Consider the following 23,773-nt stretch of genomic DNA (forward strand, 5'->3'; position numbering starts at 1 on the left):
TAATTTCTATCCTGAACACCCAAAATATTTCCTTGCCAGTTTTACCACTTTTAACATTTGGAATAATTTGTCATTTAGTATGCATTATCGATATTTTAATAGCATTTTAAACTAGTAACAGCAAGATGCACTTTAGTTTTGTCATGAAATCATGCACTTGATTATTAAGTTTTCACTCTAAGTTTTTTTGGTGGTACTAGGGTTAGGATACAGGGCTTCACACTTACTAGGCAGGTGCTCTACCTCTTGGATTACGTTCCCAGTCTTTTTTGCATTAGTTGTTTTTTTCAGATAGGGTTATGGTGTTTTTTGCTTAGTCTGGTCTGGATTGCAAATCCTTTTACTTATGTGTCATGCTTAACTGGGATGACAGGCTTGTTCTATTTCACCTTTCTTATTGGTTGATATAGGAGTCTTGTTCATTTTTTGCCAAGACTGGCCTTGAACCTTGATCCTCCTGATTTTCACCTCCTGAGTAGGTGGGATTATAGGTGTGAGCCACCCTGCCTGGCACTCAAAATGTTTTTATGAAGTACTCGTGTTTTAAACATTTAAAGAAAAGTGTTCCCATGGACAAAAAAGACCTACCAATGGCACAGGCATAGATACAATAGTTTATAGATATTATTTGGATGCATATAATTTTCACTTAGTTACAAAATCTCTTCAATATATAAAAATATATAATTACATCATACAGGTTTTATCAAAACCTGTAAGTTTTGCTCGTATTTTATTTGAGATTTCATGCATTTAAACTTGTGGTTTGAAAGTTGCTACTATGTGTTCTTAAACATTTTTCTTCCATCTAAACTTGCATGCACCCTAATTTAGCATGAAGCTGTAAATTCCTTTTTTGGCTCACATCTCCTAAACCTGGAAGGTATAATGCAATTTAACAATAATATTTTACATCTTTAGCTTGTGAATAATGCCTTTCTTGTAAGTGCAGTTATTAAATATTTATGCACTATGAATGACATACTCTAAATGGAAGTGTGTGAAAGAGACAATTGAGCCTGCTTTGGAGAGAAAGATGTTTAAGTTCACAGGTGATGGATGACCAAAAATAGTGCAAAGCATTAACAGACTGACTGTGACAAGAAAGTGAGAGGTTGGTGAGGATGTTTGTGCAGTGTCAGGTTGATTCAGTCTGTTATTCTGTCTATCAGGGGAGATGTCAGGAAAGGCTAGGATTAGTGTTCCATGATTTTGCATCTTAAAATCTGTATTGTCTTCTCCAGGTATCTTGGCTTTCCTCACTGCAAACCACAGTGGTCTGACATTAATGAAGCTGTATGCTCCATTCGTGGAACTAATTAGCCTTTTAAAGCTTGCTTTATTTCTTGGCATTATATTTTTGTTTCTCCACCAAAGTAGATGTTCTTGTTGAAGTATGGTGGCAATTCCTTGTTTTTCTTTGCCTCGTCCTTCCTGTCTGACAGTGTACAGAAGGTGTGGACTTGACATCTATCAGGTTTCCTTGTAGTTTTTACCTTTCTAGATGGAAAGAAAGTTGATCTTTGTCGTGTTCTTCCTGTGATTGTCCTGTGGTCCATTTGGTCATTTCATTTTTATTTGTTTGGATTTTCCTTGGTTTCTATTTTTTTGTTTGCTTTCTGGTGAAAGCAGAGCTATGATTTCTTTCATTCAGCATCAGATATTACTGGAGTCCTCAGCTGCATGGCACCAGTGCTGCATTTGGCAGTTCAAGTGAAGATGAATTCTTTCTCTTTTTGCTTGCTTGTTTTGTTTTTGGTGCTGGAGTCCAAACCTAGGGCCTGTGCATAGTGAGGCAAGTGCTCTACCACTGAACAACAGTCCCAGCCTGAACTCTGGTTTTAAATAAGATGAGAACCAGACTTTCTGTTCTTAAGCGATGTTGTGCCGTTGTTAGCCTTCCTTGGCTGCAGGAACATGCTAATGCAGCGTCCCAAAGGTGACTTTTAAGCCCCTTTTTATGATAACTAAAGCTCACTATACTGACAAATGCAGTAACCCTATAGTTTTCCAACTTGAATCTTATTTGATATTTCCCCCTGGTAACTCCTAAAGTTTTGGAAATCTTGTAGGTTGTCCCACTGACTTGGCATTTCACATCTTGGAAAAACTTAGTATGTTTTGCAGACCTGGAAAATTTAATCTACATTTCCTTTTCTACCTCATTTGTTAAGACCGCTTCCAGCACCTTCCCTATTTACAGTTTTTCTGCCGAAGTAATGCCTTTTTGAAAGTGTCTTTCTCCAGCAAAGGTTCATCTAATCCCATGATGACTAAATTCTTTATAATAACTTTTATGGTAGTATCTTGTCAGGCGCTTTTTAACAATTTGAGTGGATTATATTGACTGGTTTTCCCCTGACGGCATTACGCAGTTTTTAATTTGCCAAGGCATGATCACGCCTGGAAAGAAGTCAAAGGCAGCCACTGCCACCTCCCGTCATATTTGCAAAATTTGTCAGTGTCCGTATGCCTTAGCGTATGTAAGATCTCAGAACTTTGCTAGATTGCTAAGAAGTAATTATAACATTAAATAAGGGAGACTTGAAAGACAGTCGATAAAAGATGTGAAATTCAGCATTAATGTGGATAGTTGAAATGATAGTACATAGAAGTAGCAAAACCAAAACAAAATGCAAGGTGCTTATCTTTTCTGTGTTCCGGGAAGTGTACTAAGCCCATCCCAGGAAAGACACTGTTGTCTTCTTGTTTTACATTTGGAGGAGTTGAAGGCAGGAGCCCATGGGTAAGTCCATGCTCAAGTGTTGAGGTCTTTTACAGCCAGCTGTTGGTTACTTACTGATGATGCAGTGTTTACTGACTCAACCCTGTGGTCCATGAGCTTGGAAAGATTCGCTCTGGAGGCAAAGAGGAAGCAGGTATCACAGCTGAGGTGTGTGATGTGCTAACTGCGTGGGGACGGTACCGGTAGAGCACAGAGTGTTTCAGAAAGAGAGTTGGGAGGTCGATTATATTCTGAGAAGAGCGATGGATAAAGGGAGAAAATATTTTAAAAATTTGGAAAAATATGATTTGAACTAATATGATTTTTTCCTTTTTGCCTTATCCTTCTGTAACATTTCTCTATACAGAATACTAACTGATTTTTTTTAAAGAGTAAAGTTATCATTACATCTTTACTAAAACTCAGTTTTCCACTGGATCCATATATTTCATGTGTGTTACATGTTGTAGGGATAGGGAGATATGAGGGAGGTTTAACATGGGTTAACTATGATGTTATTTTAGTGAATTTTGGGAATCTTAAAGTTCAGGCAATTTGTTACGAATAGAAGAATGCAACACAAAGAACGAGAATCATTTAAAATTGATCATTTCATCTGAAATGACATTTTAAAACTTTAAAAAAATTATTTGAAGGAAGTACCATGACATACACCTCATTGCATGGCTTGACAGAAGGTTGATGTTAAATGTTGAGAGGGACCAGAATTGTATTAAAAACACATTAACAAACCTTTAAGGAGCCTGGGTGTCAGTGGCTCATGCCTATAATCTTAGCTACTTGGAAGATTGAGATCAGGATGCTCTTGGTTTGAGGCCAGCATAGGCAGATCGTTAGTTGCCAAGACCCCATCTCCAAATTAACAAGAGCAAAGTGGACCGGAGGTGTGGCTCAAGTGGTAGAGCTCCTGCTTTGCAAGCTTGAAGCCCTGAGTTTAAACTCCAGTCCCACCAACCAGCCAACCAACCAACCAGCCAACAAACCTTAAAGAGAGTTCGGATACAGAAGATTTTCTCTGATCTGTAAATGTGCTAGATGATCAACCAAGATGGGGCTCACAGAGTGTCCCACAGTGAATGGAAGTGAAATGGCTGTAGCACTCTCTGGGCTGGTTTGCACCCTGCCGGAACTGTCACTGTCTGCTGTCACAGATTCCTCCTAGTCTCTTATGTGTCTTTTCTAGAAAGACACCTCTTTGTTTTAAGCATAATGTGGTTATGCTTTACAGACCAAAATTCAATGGGACATATTGACTGTAGATTGAAGTCAGCTTAGGCAGCATTATTGAATTAAAAGAGAAATCTTTCGTTTTCAAAATCATAACCAGATTAAACATGTACTCTACCTAGAGCCAAAGTGCTTAAGGTGGATTTCAGCATTACAAGTAAAATGGCAATTTTGCTTTGTAAAACTTAATATTTAAAATATTAAAGATACTATGTATATGTCATATCAAAACATTCTGCTAGTTCAGTAATCACCATTTGATTTTCCAGAAGAGTATAGATGTTGCAAGAACATACTAAGTTATAGTATAATTTGTAACCAGTAGGAAGCTTTTTACTGACTCCTTATATTCCAAAATATAATTTTTCCATTATAGAAAATCATATTTATGTCAAACATAAATAATCAGATACTTGCTTCACTAATGGTTCAGCTTATTTTTAAAATCATGTTACTGGATTAGCGATGAGACCTCTGTTCTGCGACCTTGCGGATTCTGGAGGCCTGCTATGGTTGTCAAGGGTATTTCCTTTTATTTGTTTTAATTTTACCTGCCACTTAGATCATTGAATGACCCTTCATAATTTTATTATGAAACCATATAATAAGGAAGGGCTAGTTGATTATTTTTTATTTTAACTTTCATAATCTCATATAATTCAGATCTTCTTTGTGTTCTCATTTCTCAGGTCAAATAACAATTCTTTTGTAATTTTTCATCACAGTAATGGATGAGATAGAATAATGTGTTTCAATGTGCTTATTGTTCTTATTTGAGCTTTTCACCTCTGTTCCTTCTTTCAGGGGAGGAAGCAAGTAGCATGTCAAAAAGAGAACAAAACTGGGAGGCGGAAAGGTTGTAATTAGTTTGGGGATATCAGGTTGATTGACTACTTCAAATGAAATTGGCCAACCTTTCTTAGTTCCTTCCAGGTCTAAATGCTGTGATTCTGTAGCCTGAGTGTGTGAATCTTAACCTTGGTAAAAATGGTAGGATGGCATTAGTTTCTTTAGAACAAGCCACCATTAGTTGTTTAATCTTTGTGTCTTTTTTTTCCTTGTGGCTTTTGGAATTTATGAGTGTTCATAATTTAAAGTCCTTATCAGACTTTACCAACTCTCTTTATATAGAGGCTGATATTTGAAATAATCATACTGTGTACCATTTACATGACCTTATTAATTAACATTTTACTTGAGAGTAGCAAGTGATTTTGGTTGGTAGGAAAGAATTCTAATACAGCCAGTATATTCCTTGGAATTATAGTCTCAGAACTTTACAGCAGTTGTTGAAAAGATTTGTTCAGAAGTGAGATTCAGTTTCATGTTTGACTGTATTAAATTTTTCTTTTGTGGGTACTGAGGCTGGAAATCAGGGCTTTGCACTTGCTAAACAAAGTGCTCTACCACTTGAGCCATATCCTCTCCCCTTTTTTGCTTTTAGATATTTTTCAGGTAGGGTCTCACATTTCCACCTGGAAGTCTGACTGTCAACTGTGATCCTTTTACCTCTGCCTTCTGCAGAGCTAAGATTACAGATGTGCCCACCATGTCTGGCTTGTTCTTTGAGGTTGGATCTTACTAACTTTTTGCCTGATCTGGCCTCGAACTGCTGTCTTCCTGATCTCCACTTCTCAACTAGCTGGGATTACAGGCCTGAGCACCGGGCCCCCTGTATTAGATTATAATGACTAATTTTACAGGAGACAAAATATGCAGAACTTGCTAGGATATAATAAATAAGTTTCTGTGACTGTAGCTTCACTAATAATTTTTCCATGTGCCTTCTGGTTACCTTTGTCCCTTTGCCTCCCTGTACTAAATATCCTCTTAAAATCCTTTTTACTATAAAGCGAAGACTAACCTAAGTTTAAATGTTGGGTGGCTAAACTGATTTCCTTTTTTAGAAGTTAATACTCAATTGTATTTTCCTAAACTATTCTCTTTTCAAATTGTCCTGTCCAGGAAACTTAACATGTTCTTACTATTTTCAAGTTGGCAAAGTAATTTTCTTTAAGAGAGTGTGTTTTCATATAGCAATCATCTCTTTTATTTTTATATGTGAGGGGTTTCAGTGGTATTTTCTAGATTATCTATACCAAATTTTTAGTTGCAGTGTGCTTCTGTGCAACCTTTCCCTATAGTATGTCAGCATGTGCTAAAAGAGAAATTATAGTTATCAATCTAAATAGAGTATAATTGAGAAGACAAATCACCAAAGTCCCTACCAATTCATCCTGGAGCATTTGCTGCTAATTTAAAACAGGATGTCTCCACTAAATACTATAAAGTTACTTGCTTTGTGTGAATTTTTTGCTCTTTTAAGATAAGGGAAAAAGTTGGAGTTCTTAGGAATTGCTGAAAGTGTTTTTGTCCATAACAAATGGATTAGGTTCATTATTCTAAAAGCCTTGTGTCAGAAATGAGGAGGACTGTGAAACAGGGTAAGGCACGTCCCTTTTTAGATAGGCTCTTTTCTTAGAAGTTGGATTAAAAAACGAACAAAATAGTCCGATAACTTTGTGCCCACATGTGTAATTTTATTGGTGAATTTTTCACAGTACCGTTGTTCTTACTTGCCTAATTTATAATTCACTGTTAAAAAAATGCTGCATTAATCACATTACACTGAATTCAGTTCCTCCCTTTTCCTGCCAGCATTTCTGCATTTTTTAATCTCAAAGTTCTTTTTTTTTAAATTTTTATTTTATTCATATGTGCATATAATGTTTGGGTCATTTCTCCCCCCTTCCCCCTGCCCCCTCCCTTACCCCTCTCCCTCTCTTACCCTCCCTTACCCCTTACTACCCAGCAGAAACTATTCTGCCCTTATCTCTAATCCTCGTGCATTTTTAAGTCCTCTGCATTGTATCCATTTGTGAATTCTAGTTTCTTGAGTTGTTAGTATACTTCCATCCTCACAGCTTTGACTATATGGAATGCTAAAAACTGTTTGTTTCTCTGCTTATTCTGCAATATGGAAAATAAAAAAGGTGTTCCATCAGTCAGATTCACTGATTTTCCTATGGTTCCAACTTTGATTTCCCAGTAATTGTGGAAATTCTAATTTTGAAAGTAAGTGAGGTGCCATATGATTTTTAAAAAAGTATTTTTGGTAGTATTTGCTTTAAAATAAATCCTGAGAAATGAAATAGGAAAACAATTCTCTTCATTTTGACTAAAGCTGCAGTGATCTTTGGAAGCAGATAATTGGGTTTGTAGTCTGGCTTCACCACTGTGTCCTCTCCTGTAGAGTAGACGTAAAGGGATCTATTCAGTAAGGATGTTGTGGGAATTAAGTGAAATGTCTAGAAGTATGTCTAGCACGTGATAATCATTCAATAAATGTTTACTCTTGTCCTCCAGTTTTAGATGTCTTTTTTATGTGGCATTGACACTCAGCCTACTTTATCAAGTTTCCTCATGGGATTGTCCTACTAAAATACATTAAGGAAAATTTACAGAGCTAATTTATCAATACAACTAAATGATTTTGTCATAAAATGTTTCCAGTCACAAACATATTTAGGTCACAAATGCTTACATGAACATGTAAGTGTCTAATTAGACATAAAAGCCTCCTACAAAGTTACTTCTTTCCCTTGTTATTCAGTTTGGGATCCTTCTATCTCTGTTTCAGAACCTTCTAAAAAACAGTTCCTAGAGTAAAATAAGAGGGTCATTTGTATGTTTTTGTTTTTTGAGTGACATTTTTCCTTGGATGAATCATGAAATGTCTGGTTCCTTGGGCTTGAAGAGATGTTAATATTAAACAAGTATTTAGTTGCATGACCTGATCAGTTTACACTGTTGCAAAGCCTTAATTAAAGTTTTATTAAACTGTGTAAACCACGATCCAGTTTGGATTTGAAAGTAGATAGACATCTGTTTCAAATATTATTATTACATCCACTTTTATTTCAAAGTCTGAACATTTCCCTTTCAAAACTGTAGTTTTTTTTTTTTTGTCTCTTCATTATTCCCTCAATCTTAAAGTAACTTTGAGGGTGTGGATTATTTTACAAAATCATCTTAACTATTTATATAATGTTTACACAAAATTAAAACAAGGAAGTCTTTGGAAGTATTTTATTGAAGAACAATAAATCAAAACTCTCTTCTTTTTTTGTTAAAACCAAGTTTGTAGTAATGTATCCAAAGCATTAAGACCACTTTCTTGGTTGGACACCCATTGTGCCTCCCTCTCTCTCTCTCTTTCTATCTTGCCTTTTTTCCTCAGTGAAGACTAAGTCTCAATAAACTTGGGTATTACTTTGCTCCCTTGAATGATAAGCACAAAGCTCTTTAATGGTGTATTTTTTCTTGTTGCTTCAATGACATTAGAAAAATCTTCAGGAAATACAGCCCTTTAGCTTATTGTCTGTTTCACTCTTAGTTCTGGAAAGGAATCCTGATAATCATATTTCACTCAGAATTATTCAGTGCTATCTAGAAAACAAAACATCAGAATTTAAACTTTGTACTGAATCATGCTCAGTAAAATGGTAGAAAGCAAGACTTTTAATGCTTTAAAATGAAGAATCCATTAGTTTGTGTGTTTCTGTGTCTTGGTTCTGCAAAGCCTGACTATTCAACAAATGCATGCAATAGAAACCTTGTAAAACACAGGAAGAGGTCAAAAAGGAAAGAAAAAGTCACCTAAAAGTGACAACTCTCATCTGTTACCATTTTTGGTATATTTCCTTTATTGCTTCTTTTTTTATCATAAATAATGCTGTAGTGGATATCTTTATGAATATATTTTTGGATGTTTATATGAAGGCTTTTATCTCCAGAATCTTCTTGCCCAGTCAAGTCATCTAACATCAGGGTATCTATTTAATGTCACTCATTTTTAGGTAAACCAGTTAATAAATAATTTAACGATAGCCATGAAATCTCCATAAGATTTGGGAAAACAAAGCAAAGCAAAATAAAACAAACCTAAACAACAACCAAAAAACCTAAATCAGAATGGGAAAGAGCCAAAAGTTAAAGTAGTTTTGAATAAGTAAGGACTTGCTTTATGTCAATTTTACTTGAAAAAGGAAAAAGAAAGAAAAACAGGATCTTTTACTACTTAGAAATACCATTGCTTTTGATATATAATTTCATTAAATATATACAGGGAATAAAAATTAATTTCCATCATTTTTCTGTTACTATGGCTTCAACTTTAAATTTATAACATTAGAAATGATTAAGGAAAAAAGCTCTTCACACAAAAATACTTGAAGTTGATGATAAAAGTGGCTTAAGAAAAAGGAAATTTAATGCAAATGCTTTTTGATATGCAAAGTGAGATTTAAGATGACTGAGTTTTAGGGAAAGGCTCTTATATGATAGCAAAATAAGACCCAGAAAATAGGTCATCTGTGTCCTGCTCTTTAGTTAAATATTGAAATAAATATTAAGTATTAAAATGAATGTAACATGCTCATGTTTTAAAGAATAATAGAGCACTGGGTGTGGGGGAATAGGCCTTTAAACCTAGCTACTTGGGAGGTAAGGGCAGAGGATCAGGGTCCAAGCAAGCCATGGGAAAAGTGTGAGACCCTATCTGACAAACAAAATAAAACAAAAGGACTGAGGTGTGGTTAAGTTGGTAGGCCCTGAGTTCAATCCCCAGTACTACCAAAACCAAACCAAACCAAAATAAGACTGGATGCTTATACATGTGCCCATCTGTGAAGCATGTACCAGTGCTTTCTAAGCCTCTTAGGTATTCCTCAAGTGCATCTTATTCCTTTCTTTCCTACCTGAGTGAGCTCTGAGTTTTGTGAATATTATTCACTTAATTTTTCAAAATAATTTTTACCACATATGTGAGTATACCTAAGCAACTTATTTTAAGGCTTCAGTAGCACATCTGTGAGTAGTGTCTGTATTTTCCTTTTTCCCTCTCAGATGTGTTTCTGAATTTTATCTCTGCTTCCTGAAGGTGTATTTCATTTATTTTCATTGCTTCGTGGTATTTTGCTGGTGACTAGACCATAGTTTAGTTTCCCGCTCACTTTCTGGTGGGTTGTTTCTATATTTTTTTGCTGTTGTGAAGAATGATGTTATGACTTCTGGTATTGTCTCTTATTGCACAGGTACAGGGTGTGCATTTTGATATATCTACTTGGAATGAGATTTCTCAGTCTCAGGAAATGTGCATTTCAAATTAGAAAGACCATGCTGTAGCTAATGTTCTGCCAGAAGTGGTGTGGTAGGTCTTGTTGCTCTTCTAACCTGTGTTTGACATTGTCAAAATTATTAAATATTTGCTCATATCCAAGATTAAAATCATATCTTACTGATACCACAATTTACATTTTCTTGATTAGTAATGACGATGGGCCTTATTTTTGTGGCAGGCCATTATTGAGGGTTCTTGCCGTCACAGGCCAAAAATTGGCTCATGAGGCAGTGGATTGACTCGTAGGACAACAAGGTTGGCATGCAAAGTAGGATTAGAGAAAGAAAAGGCTGCTAGAGCAGTGCAGTGGCACCTGGAAACTGGTGGCTCCCTGCTCAGGTGAGGGCTGGGGCTTTTTATGGATGCTTTAACTCTGGGTTAGGGTAAAGGTTAGGTGGATTGTTTCCACTGGCCGTGGATTTGCACACATGGGCTCTCTTCGATGAGCTGGTCTGTTTGCCCCTTATGGTGGGAAACAACCTTGACAGCATTCTGTTTATTAGCCCCATGGCAGATTTTTGAGATCAAGACCATGTGTCTCTGCCTAGGGTGCAGGGCCCATAGTGCTCTCCATGGGGGATGGGATACTCACTCATCTGTCCTTTAGGTCCCCAGAACCGACAAGTCCCCCCCCAGTGAGACAAGTGCCCAACTGCTGTTGGGGAGAGGGGTGATAACTTGTCTATCTGCTTCCTGCTGGCAGTGGGGAGATGAGGGGTAGATGTGGTGGTACTTGTCTCAGGGTTGACTCATGTAGTCTCCAGAGGCCTCCGATAGAACTGGATGTTGGGTTCATGTGTAGGCAGAGGTGAGTATTCCTTGACTAAGAGCTGGAGTTTGATCTGTTGGACCTGTTGAGATATGAATCTGGAGAGCATTTATTATACAAGGCCCAAATAGGAGTATTAGAAGGAGCATTAAAAGGGGGTCAGCCAGAGGTAGTGCCCAAGAAGTCCACCTCCATATGTTGTTCCATACGGACCACGAATTGGCTAGCTCGCTGTTGTGAGGGGTTAGTGGGGTCCAAAAAGGCAAACAGGTGAACTGTCAGGATGTAGAGGAATGTAAGAGAAAACATCCTTTAAGAGTATAGGGATTGGGAACAGTTGGTTGGAGGGGAATGACTGCTTTATTAATGAGCCAGAGATCTTGAACAAGTTTTTATTTATTTAGTTCTTTTTAGACAGCAAGAATAGGAGAATTGTAGGGGCTGGAGCCTCATTGTCCTCCAGGCTTGAGGGGATACTGCTTTTGATGTGGAAACTATGAGGGATCTTTAAGTCTTATCAGAGTTGGAAGGGCCATTTTTGCTCACCCTACAGTCATGCCATCAGTCCACACTGTGGGATCTACTTGTTCCTGAAGAAGGGGGCAACATGAGGGGAGCAGAATTTTACCCATTAGCTGAGATAGTAAATCCTGTCTCAGTGGGGCACTGGAGTTTCAGGGACTATGAGATAAGAGTGACAGAAGTGGAGGTCTCCCTAAGAGCAGGCCAGAGGCGGAGAAAATAGTGCTCTAGGGGCTGGCCAGATATGCCCCGAATGGTAACCTTGTTATTGGATCGGGGACCAGGAGAGAATGGTAAGACAGAGAAACAGGCTCCACTGTCTAGGAGGAAGATGACCTTTCGCTTGTCTACTATTATGGCTACCTGAGGCTCCTCAACGTTGATGTCAAGAAGTGGAGCCTGGACAGGAGGCCGTGGACCCATCAATCCATAGGAAGTGGCACCCTGTCTTCCACCTGGACATGGGAGCACTTACCTCCAGTGGTTACCTTTGTGGAGGGGGTAAGGTCCTGGTGAGGGCTGGGGCTATCTCCCTTTTGGGCATTCCCTGCAGAAGTGCCCCTTCTGTCCACAATGGCAGCAAGCTCAGGTAGGCTCCCATCAGGTGGGGCATTCCCTGAGAACTGTGATTAGGTCATGATGTTTTTTATTCTTTTCTCTCTTTTCAGTGAGGTCCTGGTTATAGTATACAGACATGGCTAGTTGCATTAATTGGTCCAGTGACTTTTCCCCTTCAGCCACAGACTTTTGGGGTTTTCTGTGAATGTCTGGGGCTGACTGAGTTAGAAATTTATCTTTGAGGAGAACCTCTTACATCTGTGACTCTGAGTCCACTGTGGTGTGCTTTCGGATAGCGTCCTTAAGACGCTGTAGAAAGGTAAGGGGGTTTTCATCAGGGTCTTCTTGTACTACAGTCACCTGCAAATAGTTTAAAGGTTTAACTTTGGTCCTTTTTAGCTCTTCTATTATAAGATGGATGAAATGGTGTTGATGCCATTCATCCTCCTCACCATTTTGATCCCAATGTGAATCTGCCAAGGGGACTACCTGTGCCCCCGTGGGCATGGTCATATTTATTTCCTCATTTCTGGGTGCCATGGGTATGGGGGCTCATTGTAGATGGAAATCATCTCCAATGTGAGTGGCCTGGGCTACGGCCTGTTGCTTTTCTAATGAGGAAAGAGTCCGGTCCAAAAGAAGCATGACATCCTTCTATGCCAATTCAAAGGTTTGGATCACAGAGATAAAAGGTATCAGAATAGCTACTCAGACACTTTCTAATCTCCCTTAGGTCTGATAACTGGAAGGGAACATAGTTTTGCCCTCTTCCTACCACTGCCTATTGAAGGGGGAAACATCCATTAGGAGGTCTTAATATTGGGGTGGCTCAGAAGGTGGGGCAGAAGGTGGAGCAGTAGAGGGAGCAGTAGAGATGGGGGCCTTGTCACTGGTAAGGGGCTTTTCTGGTCCTCCTCCCCCTGTTTACCCTGTGGCTTACAAAGAACAGCTAGTGTTTGAGTATCTAGATAGCAACTATGGAGCCATTCTGGGTGGTCCTGGAGAAAAAAGAAAAACTGTATCTAGGGGACCTTAGTCCCCTTTTTCTCACTTTTGCAGAAAAGGTCTAGTTGGAATATGGTATTATCATTTAAGGAGCCCTTTGAAGGCCACTTCTCTTGGTCACCCAAGGGATATTTTAAGATTATTAGGGTTAAGGTCCTTCCAGCGTTTCAGTAGACAGCCAGCAGAGACTGCTTGGGTACTGAGGCCAGAAGACTGGAGGGGGCAGGTCCCAGCTAGGAAAGCCTGTCAGACTCCCCTTTTGTTGGTGTCCTGACTGGGGATTGGATTGACCTAATGAGAGCAGGTATCCCTGTCTTGTGATTTCCTTCTGCTGTCCATGGCCAGGACTGAAGGAAATGTAGTGACTGGTCAGACTAGGCCACCCTAACTGACACAGTGAATACCTCTAGAATCCTGCCTTTTAGCCTTATATCACCAGAAACAGGCAGCCTTTGTTAAAAAGGCTGCCTGTTTAACAAAGGGATGAATCCCCTGCAGAAGTGCCTGTAGTGTTAGAGAAGGGTACTCAGAGGGAATCCCAGGACAATCACAGTGCCACAAAGGGATGACTAGTGTCAATATTTGGAGGAAATTTTTTTATGTTGGTCCGAAAGTATAGGGAGTTTTAAATGAGAGATCTGGAGACCATAGCAACGCCCATTTTTTTGGCTGTTCCTGGAAGATTACATTAGTGCTTCTTGGGGACCATAACTTTCGGATAAGAATTGGCTCTAAGAGCTGGGTCGGTCAGACTCAGCACGAAGTGGGGCTAGGCACGTGGCTGGGCGAGGCATCACTGCCCCAGTCCCCCCATGCCCAGGCTGAGCAACTCTCTCCACCCAGGCCCGGCCCTGCGGCTCCCTGTTCCTCCTCCCGCATGTATGTGTGTGTGTTTGTTTGTTTGTTTTCATCCCTTTTTGGGGAAGTGGTGACAGGGTGCAGTTGCTGCAGTGCACGGCTGGCAGCTGTGGTGGCGGCAGAGGCTTTGGACATGTGCCAGACCCTTCTCATGGATTGCCTTAGCTGTGGCGGATGTCACTGATGTGCCTGAGGAGTTTGGCAGGATGGGCTGGTGTCCTTGTGCACCTTTGTTCTTTTCCCTCCTCCCCTAGCGAGGATGGGGTTAGGGCGCATGTGTGGTGTGGCAGGAGGCTTGGGTCTGTCCTCGCTCCTGCCGGGTCTGCCCCTGTGGTCTGTTGGAGTTCTGTGTGGTGCCCTTGCCTTGGCTTGTGCCCAGCAGCCAACTCAGAACTGGTATGGACCAAGGGGAATGACAAACTAGGTGTGGGAGTAACTCAAGAATGTTATAAGAAAGTCTGGTATGAGTTTCCCAAAGGAGGCCAGGGTCCCAGTAAGCACAGGGAGGGGAAGGCTCACAGAGATGAAGGACAAGGCGGTTGGACCAGGGAGGGAGCATGTGAGTAAAAGTATGTCTGCTGCCTCTGGCTGGAGCAGGAGTGACCTGACATCCTAGCTGAGGCAGGGGGACAAAGCCAAGAGACCTGACACATGCCTGAGGGATTAACGATTAGGTGTGCTTTCAGGTCATTACCACTAAGTGGTCCTGGAACACTGTCAGCCACACAAAATCTACACTCTTGGGTCACTGCCTCCAGCAGAAGAGGGTACTGACAGGTGGGTGTAGAAGAAGAATGCCAGGTGCTGAAACCAAACAGTCCTCCTCCAACGTAGTATAAGGTGTACCCGAATCAACCCTGGGCTCAGTCTTGATTTGCAGGGAGGCAGCAGAGAGCAACCCCAGAGCTAGAATTGCTGTGAGGCCAAAGTTGGTTAGGAGCTGTTGGTCTGATAGTGTGATGGGAAAGTCCCTCAGGAAGACAGGAACAGAGAGACAGACAGGGGGAGTGGCACAAGGAAGTCTGCTTTTGACTAGTCCTCAATAGGGGGTTTCCCCCAACAGGAGTATCCAGCAGGGTGCCGGAGGCTCACGGTTGCACCTTAGGCCAATTCCTGCTGGTTTGGCGTGCAGTCATACCGACCTTGGTCTAGGAGAGGCATCCCTTCGTGGTCACCAGAAATGCTGTGGGCTAGTGTCCAAGGTTCTTGCCGCAGGCCAAATAAGTGGTTCGTGAGGCAGTGGATTGACTTGTGGGACAACAAGGTCAGCATACAAAGTAGGATTTATTAGAGAAAGAAAAGGCTACAGTTAGAGCAGTGCAGCAGAGCCCAGAAACTGGTGGCTCTCTGCTCAGGTGAAGGCTGAGGCTTTTTATGGATGCTTTAACTCTGGATTAGGGGAAGGGTTGGATGGGTTCTTTCCACTGGCCATAGATTTGCGCACATGGGCTCTCTTCAGTGAGCTGGTCTGTTTGCCCTTTATGGTGGGAAACAACCTTGAGAGCATTTTGCTTATCAGCCCCATGGCAAATTTATGAGGCCATGTATCCCCTTCTCAGGGTGCAGGGCTTATAGTGTCTCCACTGGGGATGGGATACTCACTCACTCATCTGTCCTTTAGGTCACCAGAACTGACATTTTCATGTATTTTGTTCATCTTTCCTTCCCTTCTGCCAGCTCTTTGAAATGTCTGGTTCTATTTTTTGTTGATTTTCTATTACATTATTGGCTCTTTTCTTAATAATTAAAAAAGTTGATCACATATTTTGCAGATTTCTTCTGATGTGTGGACTTGAGGTTTGTCTGTTCTGGCTTTTGAATGGTAGCTTTAGTGAAAGATGTTCTCAATTTTAGTGTCATAATTTTCAGTCTTTTCTTTTATGGTTTCTAGTTTTTGTGCCTTGTTTAAATCATCTTTGCCCACCGCACGGTCATGGTGCTATTCTGCTGTGTACTGAATCCATTTGTGTTTTTTGTTGTAAGGTGTGAGTTAAGTTTGTTTCATGTAATGTTCATATGTGCAACTTATTATCCAAATAAATGTAATCTATTGAACCAGAGCGATTATCCATTCATGTCAACTGTTAGTGCTCTCTTTTTAAAATTTTTTTCTATTGATCTATTCTGCCTTAATTATTGCAGTTTTATTGTGAGTCTTGATACCTGGTCAGCAAAGTCTCTTCATATTTTCCTCCATCTTTTTACTTTTTTTGGGTGGGACTGGGTCTTGAACTCAGGGCTTCATGCTTGCTTGCAAAGCAGGTGCTCACTAAGCAAGCACTCTGCTGCTTGAGCCATACCTCCAGTTCATTTTGCTCTGGTTCAGAGATGGGATCTCTTGGATTATTTGTCTGGGCTGAACTTTAACCATGATTTTCCCCATCTCAGCCTCCTAGGTGGCAAGGATGTCAGGCATGAGCAGCTGACATCCGGCTCTTAGTGTATCTTTTTGATGCTTACCTTGACATTGCATCACTGCGTTTGTTGAAATGGACTCTTGCTAAGCTTTTGCCTGGGCCAGCTTTGAACTGTGATCCTCCCAATCTTTACTTCCTGAGTAGCTGGGATTACAGATGTGTACCACTAAACCCAGTTCTGTATAAGTTTTATAACAACTCAGTTTTTTAAAATTGGAATTGTAATGAATTTTAATATGACTTGTGAGACAGCTGTCATCTTTATTATATTAGTTGTGTTTTTTGCCTAGGTATATAACGTATTTTCTTACTCATTTGAAGTATTTTCATAGCATTTCACTTAAGTCATGAAATATTCTTCATAGAGACTTCCATGTATTTTGTTGCAGTTGTTCATAAGTACCCTGCTTTTATCTTGTAAATAATTTACTTTTCAAATTATATTTTTTTGATTTTTGTTGAATAAAAATTTAGTTTTTTCTCTGTATGGTGATCCCATATCTTCTTGGCAAGATTTTAGTATTAACTCTCATTAATGAGAGATTTTCTGTGAGGATAGTTATATTATTTATGAATATAGTTTTGCTTCTTATTTTCTAGTCCTTGATATTTTATTTTTCTTATCCTAGTACATTGACTAGGAACTGTAATATAAAATAGAAATAGTGACATCAATCATATTTTTCTTTTTCTTATATGGACTAACTTTAACATGTGATTAAGCATGACAATTGATTTAGGTTTCATATACACATTTATCTTCTTAGTGTTCTCTTATATTGTAATATGCTAAGTATTTCTCTTTGAATTCATCATAAATGGGTATTAAATTTTACCTAATTATTTTTCTGCATCTTTTTGATCATATATATACACACACACACACATTTATAAAGTTATAGGGGGGGTGTGTTAGATTGGCTAACAATAATCTTCAACTGAATAATCTCACAATCTCTGGAAAGCTGAGGAAACCAGTAGCTACTTATTTCACAAGGCTGGAAGCATCTGACTAGTGATGCAGCTCCAGTCCAAAGCTTGTGAAGAGTTGCTGGCTATAGTCCATGTCAATGGCTGAGAGTCTGGAGTCTGAAAGCAGGAAGGGTTAGTGTTTGTGTGCATGAGCTTCCTCCTTTTTTGGCTTGCTGTTCTGTCTGGGGTCCCAGCCTATTGGACACTGCTGCCCACATTGAGGGTGGATCTTCCCAACTCCACGTGTCCCTCAGGCCAGTCCTCTCTGGAAACACACAGACACACCTAGCAGTGTGCCTTAACTGATTTTTTTAGGCGTCTCTCAATTCAGTCAAGTTGACAGTCAAGATTAATCATCACATATCATGTGAACAAGTCATTGCCTAATCCATGGTAATAAATGTTTCTACTTATGTTTTCATCTGCATTTTTGAAAGATTGCCTTGAAGGATCTAAGGTTCACGATTGACATTTTTTTTTCTCTTTTTGAATATTGTAAACCTGGTGTCTTTTGATCTCCATTGTTTTGATGAGAAGCTAGCTGTTAATGACGTTTTTTTGGAATATGACAAGTCATTCTTGTTTTTCTGCTTTCAAAATGTTCTTTTTTGTCTTTCAGTATTTTTAGTATGATGTGTCTGGGTGTGGATCTCTTTGTGTTTATTCTGCTTGGAGTTTGTTGAGCTTCCAGGATTATTACTTGTAATTAATATTATAACAAATTGGAAACATTTTCAGCTTTTTTCCTTCCAAAACATTTGTTTTGCTCTGTTTTATTCTCTTCTCTTTTTTTTCCCTAGTAGCCCCATCATGTATGTGTGCTTAGTGGTGTCCCACATTTACCTGAGGCTCTGCTTTTTTTTTTTTCCATTTATTGCAGCCTTTCTTAGATTGTATAATCTGTATTGACCTAGTTTGTTTATACTTTTTTTTCTGCCAGTTCACAAATACAGTTAAACTCCTCTACTTGATTTTTCATGTCAGTTATTTTAATTTTTATCTTCATAATTTCCATTTTAAAAACAATTTTTGTCTCTCTTTTGATACTCTTTGTATGATGAAATGTTGCTATGCTGGCTTTATTTCTTTAAGCATGGCTTCCTTTAGCTCTTTAAGGGTATTTATAGTAACTTTGTAAGCTTTGTTTAGTTCAATATCTGGCACCTACTAGGCACAGGCACTTTTTGGTGCCTGCTTTTTTTCCCCTGTGTATGTGGGTTACACTCCTGTGTCTTTGTAGTTTTGCTAAGTTTCTGTTGAGAACTGGACATTTTAGGTAATGTGTTGTAGCAAATTTTGAATGTGATTCCTCCTACTTGCTGTTACTTATTTTTGTTATTTGCTTATTTGTTTGTTTAGTGACTTGGTTGGACTATTTTAATTATTGTCCTCCTGCAAAATGAAGTCTTTAATGTAAATTTTCGGAGATGCTTTCCTGGGCACGTGCACAGTTCCCTGGGATAACAATGGTTGAAAGTGGTTTCAGGGGTGGAGTGGGTGGTAAGGGAGGGGGTGGGGGCAGAAGGCAGAAATGACCCAAGCCTTGTATGCACATATGAATAATAAAACAATAAAAAAAAAAATAAAAATAAAAAAATTCTCACCTGCGTTGGGGAAGTTGGTTGATAACATGTAAACCGAAAACCCAAGAAATGACCATGTGTATTATTTAGAAAAATGAATGTAAATATGGTGCTATCCTTATCCAAAGTTTTGTTTTCTGCAGCTTCAGTGTTCAAGTTGGTCCAAAAATATTAACTAATAAATTCTAAAAAATAAATGTTTCAAAACTTAAAAAAAAAAAAATAAGAAAAGAAAGTGGTTTCTGTAGGGCTGTTTGTTACCATATCAGCTCTTGGCTTCACTGATTGCTGGTTGATTTTTCTATTGTGACAATACTCCAGGATATAAGTTGCTTCACAGCCTGATCTAATTAGTTTCAAGCCTCTTTGCATGGGTAGGTTTTGACGTTTGTTCTGACTCCAAGGGTGTTGTGTATATGTGTGTGTGTGTATGTGTGTGTGTGTGTGTAAGGTATTAGCTCTTTTTCTACTAGTTCTCTTTGGTAAACTGTATCTCTGGAGCATCCATTTCTTTGCTTATCACTTCAATTTCTAGAGTTTCCCCTGGATTAACTTCCCTTAACTCTACTGGTTCACTAGTCCTTTGGAGAAGAGTTTTGAAACCGTATTCTTACAGGCTTTCTTTTCCCTTGGGTGAAATCTCTGGGCCACTGAGATAGAACCATGGATTTAGAGGACACAGTAGCCAGCTTCCTGAAGAGTAACGCCATTGTTTTGAGAGGAAGATGCTGGGTTGAGGTAATATAGTCTCAGGTTTTCTCATCCTACCTGTCCAGGTATGGAAACTTTGGGTTAATGAGTGGGCTGGGCTGAGTGTCATGGACTTGAGAGTCATGGGTTGGTAAAATTTTTTTTTGCCAAGACAGCAAGTAGAAGACAAAGATTTATTAGAACACCATGAAAGGGGAGATGATGGCGGGTGGCTACAAAGGGGGGTAACTCTGAGATAAGGTTGAGAGTAAGATTAATGCCTTGAGTTGCCACTTTCGATTGGCTGTCTTGGTTTTTTGTAGATACTTGTGATTGGTTGTCTCTTCCTCTGGTAATAGTTAAAATTTCTCACATGGGAACATCTCTGCAAGCTTGGCTTTTGCTTCTGTGTTCTATTTGGGTTCTCCAGTGGCCAGATCGACCCCCTGCATTCCATCTGTTCTTTGTTATTCCTTTGTCTGCCCCGTTTCCTTAAAGTGGGGGGCCTCCTGTACACTACGGGCCTTCTGGGCCCCAGGAATCTCTGCCTGCTGTCTTGGTGCATAGTTTCTACCATGTAAGACAGTGAGGGGTCCTAGAGGAGGGAAGTGCTGACGTCTTGGCATGCTCACTGGGAATTTTGGTCTCCCTTTCCAGGTAAGAGAGTTTATTTCTGGACTGGGAGCTGTGGAAAGAGGGAACTCCATTTTCTTGGCAAAAATACATAGGGAATAGAGTTTCCCTGAGGTTAAGCTTGAGATAGGGAGGCATGGGTGAGTTGTACCTCAAGGGCCACAGATTCTCAGGTTCTTGCCAAGATTTAGGGGATTTTCTTGGATAATGACTGCTTCTTGATTTGCTGTATGCTTTTCTGACAATTTGCAAATATTTTAAATGCTTTTTAAAATTTTTAAATTAAAAATTTTACTTGTTAGGTTTGGTTGGGGAGTGGATCTGTAGATCTTTGTGTGGTCATTGTAGTAGCTGATTAGTGTGTGATTAGTTTTTAATTTTATTAATTTCTGTTGTCTACAAGAGACTTAGGAATAAGGTATGGAATTAAGTGAGGAATGTGACTTGCTTTTAAAGATAAAACTTATATGAGATTAGAACGTTATGTTCTTTGAAAGTTTGCTAGAATTTTGCAAAATTATCTGAATCTGTGGGATTAATTTTATACTACTGATTAGAATTCTTTATTTGTTATAAGAATTTTCCAGCCTTCTATTTCTGTATGAGACAGTTTTTCAAAGTTGTATCTTTTTTGCAGGAATTTATTCGTTTGTCTGAATTTTAACATGTATTGGCATAAAATTTATCCTGGGCTCAGTTTTCTTCCTTCCCACATGTATTTGGCTTTATCTTTAGACCTTGGTTTCTTATCCTACTGCCTTTTTAGAGTTACCCCAGTAGCACCTGAGGACATCATGGTTGTAAAGCCCTGGGCAGTTTTCATTGAAATCTCATTGTTGATGATATAGGTCACCTTCCATCTCACTTACATGCTTAGGTGCAACCTTCAGGTGACCTCTGGGGTAGGAACCATAACAAATCCAAGGCAAAGTCTGACACATCTTCCAAGGCCTCTAGCTTTCCCAACAGCTGCTTAGAGGATAGCCTGGAAATACCAGCAAGTTTTGTGATGGAACAAATATTGACCGGTGAGTGATGGGAGACAAGCCAGAGGTGGGAGATAATTGCTTCCATTGAGCTTCTGTGAAGATATTCCCTGTGACTTGCAGCCAACCATGATTTCTTTTAAGGCTATAGCCACTTCACCACCTGGAATTGTTTTTCCTCCTGTTCTGCCCCATTTACTGTTTATCCTCACTGTGCTTACCAACAGTCACCAAAAAAACCATTGATAGCTAAACTTTGCTTCAAATGGCTTCTAGGGAACTCGGGCAAAAATAGTTGTATCTAATGGTGTTCCTAGAAATAGGCACTTAGGTTGGGGTTTTATACTTGGATTGCTTTCCTTTTTATAGCTTATCATAAAGACTACTGGTGTAAAATTGCTGACAATGGCCCTAGTAAATGGTGATGTGTGGGTAAAAGGCAAGGCATTGGCTGCTGTATCTGATGGGTACAGGGGTATGGACAGTCAACTTAAGGCACTACGAAAGCCGGAAGGCCTCTGTAATTGCTTTCAGAGATACTTCATTTCCACATCCACAGAGGATACTGGGCTGACATTAAAGCCTAAGATAATAACTACAAGGGTAGCAAGAATGTGAAATTAGACTGAGTGTAGAGTTTTGACAGATCACTAAGTCAAAGGCAGGGCTTTGGCAGAGAAAGAGCAGGACTCTGAGACCTGGATATTTCCTTGGATGTGCTTGGCAACATTGAACCTGCTAGTTCCCTAAGCTGTCTTAGCCAGAGGGAAGCATCCGTTCCTTCTTTCGATTAGGGACCTTGCCTGAAATTTATGCTTTGTAAGATGGTGATTATTCTTCTCAATGTCTGTCCCGATCTTCCTCATTATCCCAGGCTGACAGCCTGAGTAGAGTCTCAGCCACGAATAACTGGGGGATTATAATCCCCATTTTAAAGTAGACTTTATATTAAAAAAAATGCAGGCTGTTGTCCTTCTACGGTGTTACGGTTGAAAGTGTCCTCTAAAAAGCCTCATGTGTTGAAGGCGTGGCTCAGGGGTTGGGCTTTTTAGGAAGAAATTGGATCATTAGGGCTCTAATCAGTAGGTCATCGACTCATAATGGAGTGGACTGTTGTGAGGTACTGGAAGCTGTGGAAGTCGGGTCCTGATTGGAGGAAGTGTGTCTCTGAGGGTGTGGTTTTGAAGCATATATCTTGTCCACAGCCTCATGCTCTCTGTCTGTCTGTCTCTGCCTCCTGTCTGCCATGAGGTGAGCTACTTTGCTCTACCACATGCTCTCTACCCTGATGCTCTGCTTCATCACATGTTGCCCCAGAAGCAGTGGAGCTAACTGACCGTGTAATTAAGTCTCTGAAGCCATGAGCCCAAGTAAATTTTTCCTTTAAGTCGTTTATCTCAGGTATTTTGTTACATTAATGAAAAGCTAACTAACATCAGAGATTGTGGGGACTTTTGTGGGAGTAGCTCTTGAGCATGTGAAAAGATGAGGGAATGGAATATAATTCTCTGCTGGGTGAAAATTCCTTACTTTGTGGGTGCTTATCTGTGACTTGGGATCACATATTCTGACAAGGGTACATGGAGATATAAGAGCTTCCTTGGTGTGCTATTGAGGAAGGGCTCAAGGTTCTGAGTGACGAGGAATATTAGAAATATACATTGTAAGACTTGAGAATTCTGGGGCTGGGGATGCAGGTCACTGATAGAGTATTTGCCTAGCATGTCTGATGCCTTGGGTTCAATCCCCAGCCCTGGAAAAAAAAAAAAATCCCAGTTTTTTTTTTTTCTTTCTGGGCACAGTGATGCATTTCTTTGATCCCAGAACTGGGGCACTGGGGATGTTGAGGGAGGCAGATCATGAGTTTGAGGCCAGCCTGGGATACATAGTGAGTTAAGGATTGCCTGGGCTGTGTAGAGACCCTGTCTGCACTCTGTGCCCCTCTTCCTCTTGAGAATTCACTACTTATATTCCCCAGGACATTTCCTTCACTGAGGCCACAACATTGCTGAATCAACTGCTGAATGCACAACCTGCTATAAGCAGAGATGGACACTGAGTCCTTCAGATGGCACTACTCTTACTGCACTCAAGCCTGCCACCTGATGACAGGTGGGCCATCTTGAACCTCTCTGGAAGAGGTAATAAGGTATACGTGCTAGAACTGATAGAAGTTTATTCCCCTGCCTAAAAAGATCCTGCCAGTATTGCCATCTGAGTGTTTAATCCATTGAGTGCCTAAAGGTTTAACAAGGCTCAGGACACACTACCCAGAATATGCCAGCTTGGCATACTGGATACTATATGCTGCAGGGATTTGAGAAGTGGCAGGAAGGATTTTCTGACCTTCCCACCATCTCTGAAGCAGGTCATAAGACCCTCATGTTAGAACCCTCCGTCCCTGACAGATGAAAGGAACATTCCTATTCCAAAGATGGAGGAAGCTAAGAGAAACTCATGTGACCAGGCTTTGCTAAGTGTGTGTCTTGTATGTATTCCTTTCTCCCCTCCCCCCCAACCCCGTTTATTATAGTCAGCTCATACCCTTTGTTCTATTCTATCCTATTTTTCTACAGCTTTCCACTCTCCATGAGCCTAGCATAAAATGCTCAGGTTTAATCACACC

Source organism: Castor canadensis, chromosome 9 (genome assembly GCF_047511655.1).
Source record: "Castor canadensis chromosome 9, mCasCan1.hap1v2, whole genome shotgun sequence".
In the NCBI taxonomy this organism is placed as follows: domain Eukaryota; kingdom Metazoa; phylum Chordata; class Mammalia; order Rodentia; family Castoridae; genus Castor; species Castor canadensis.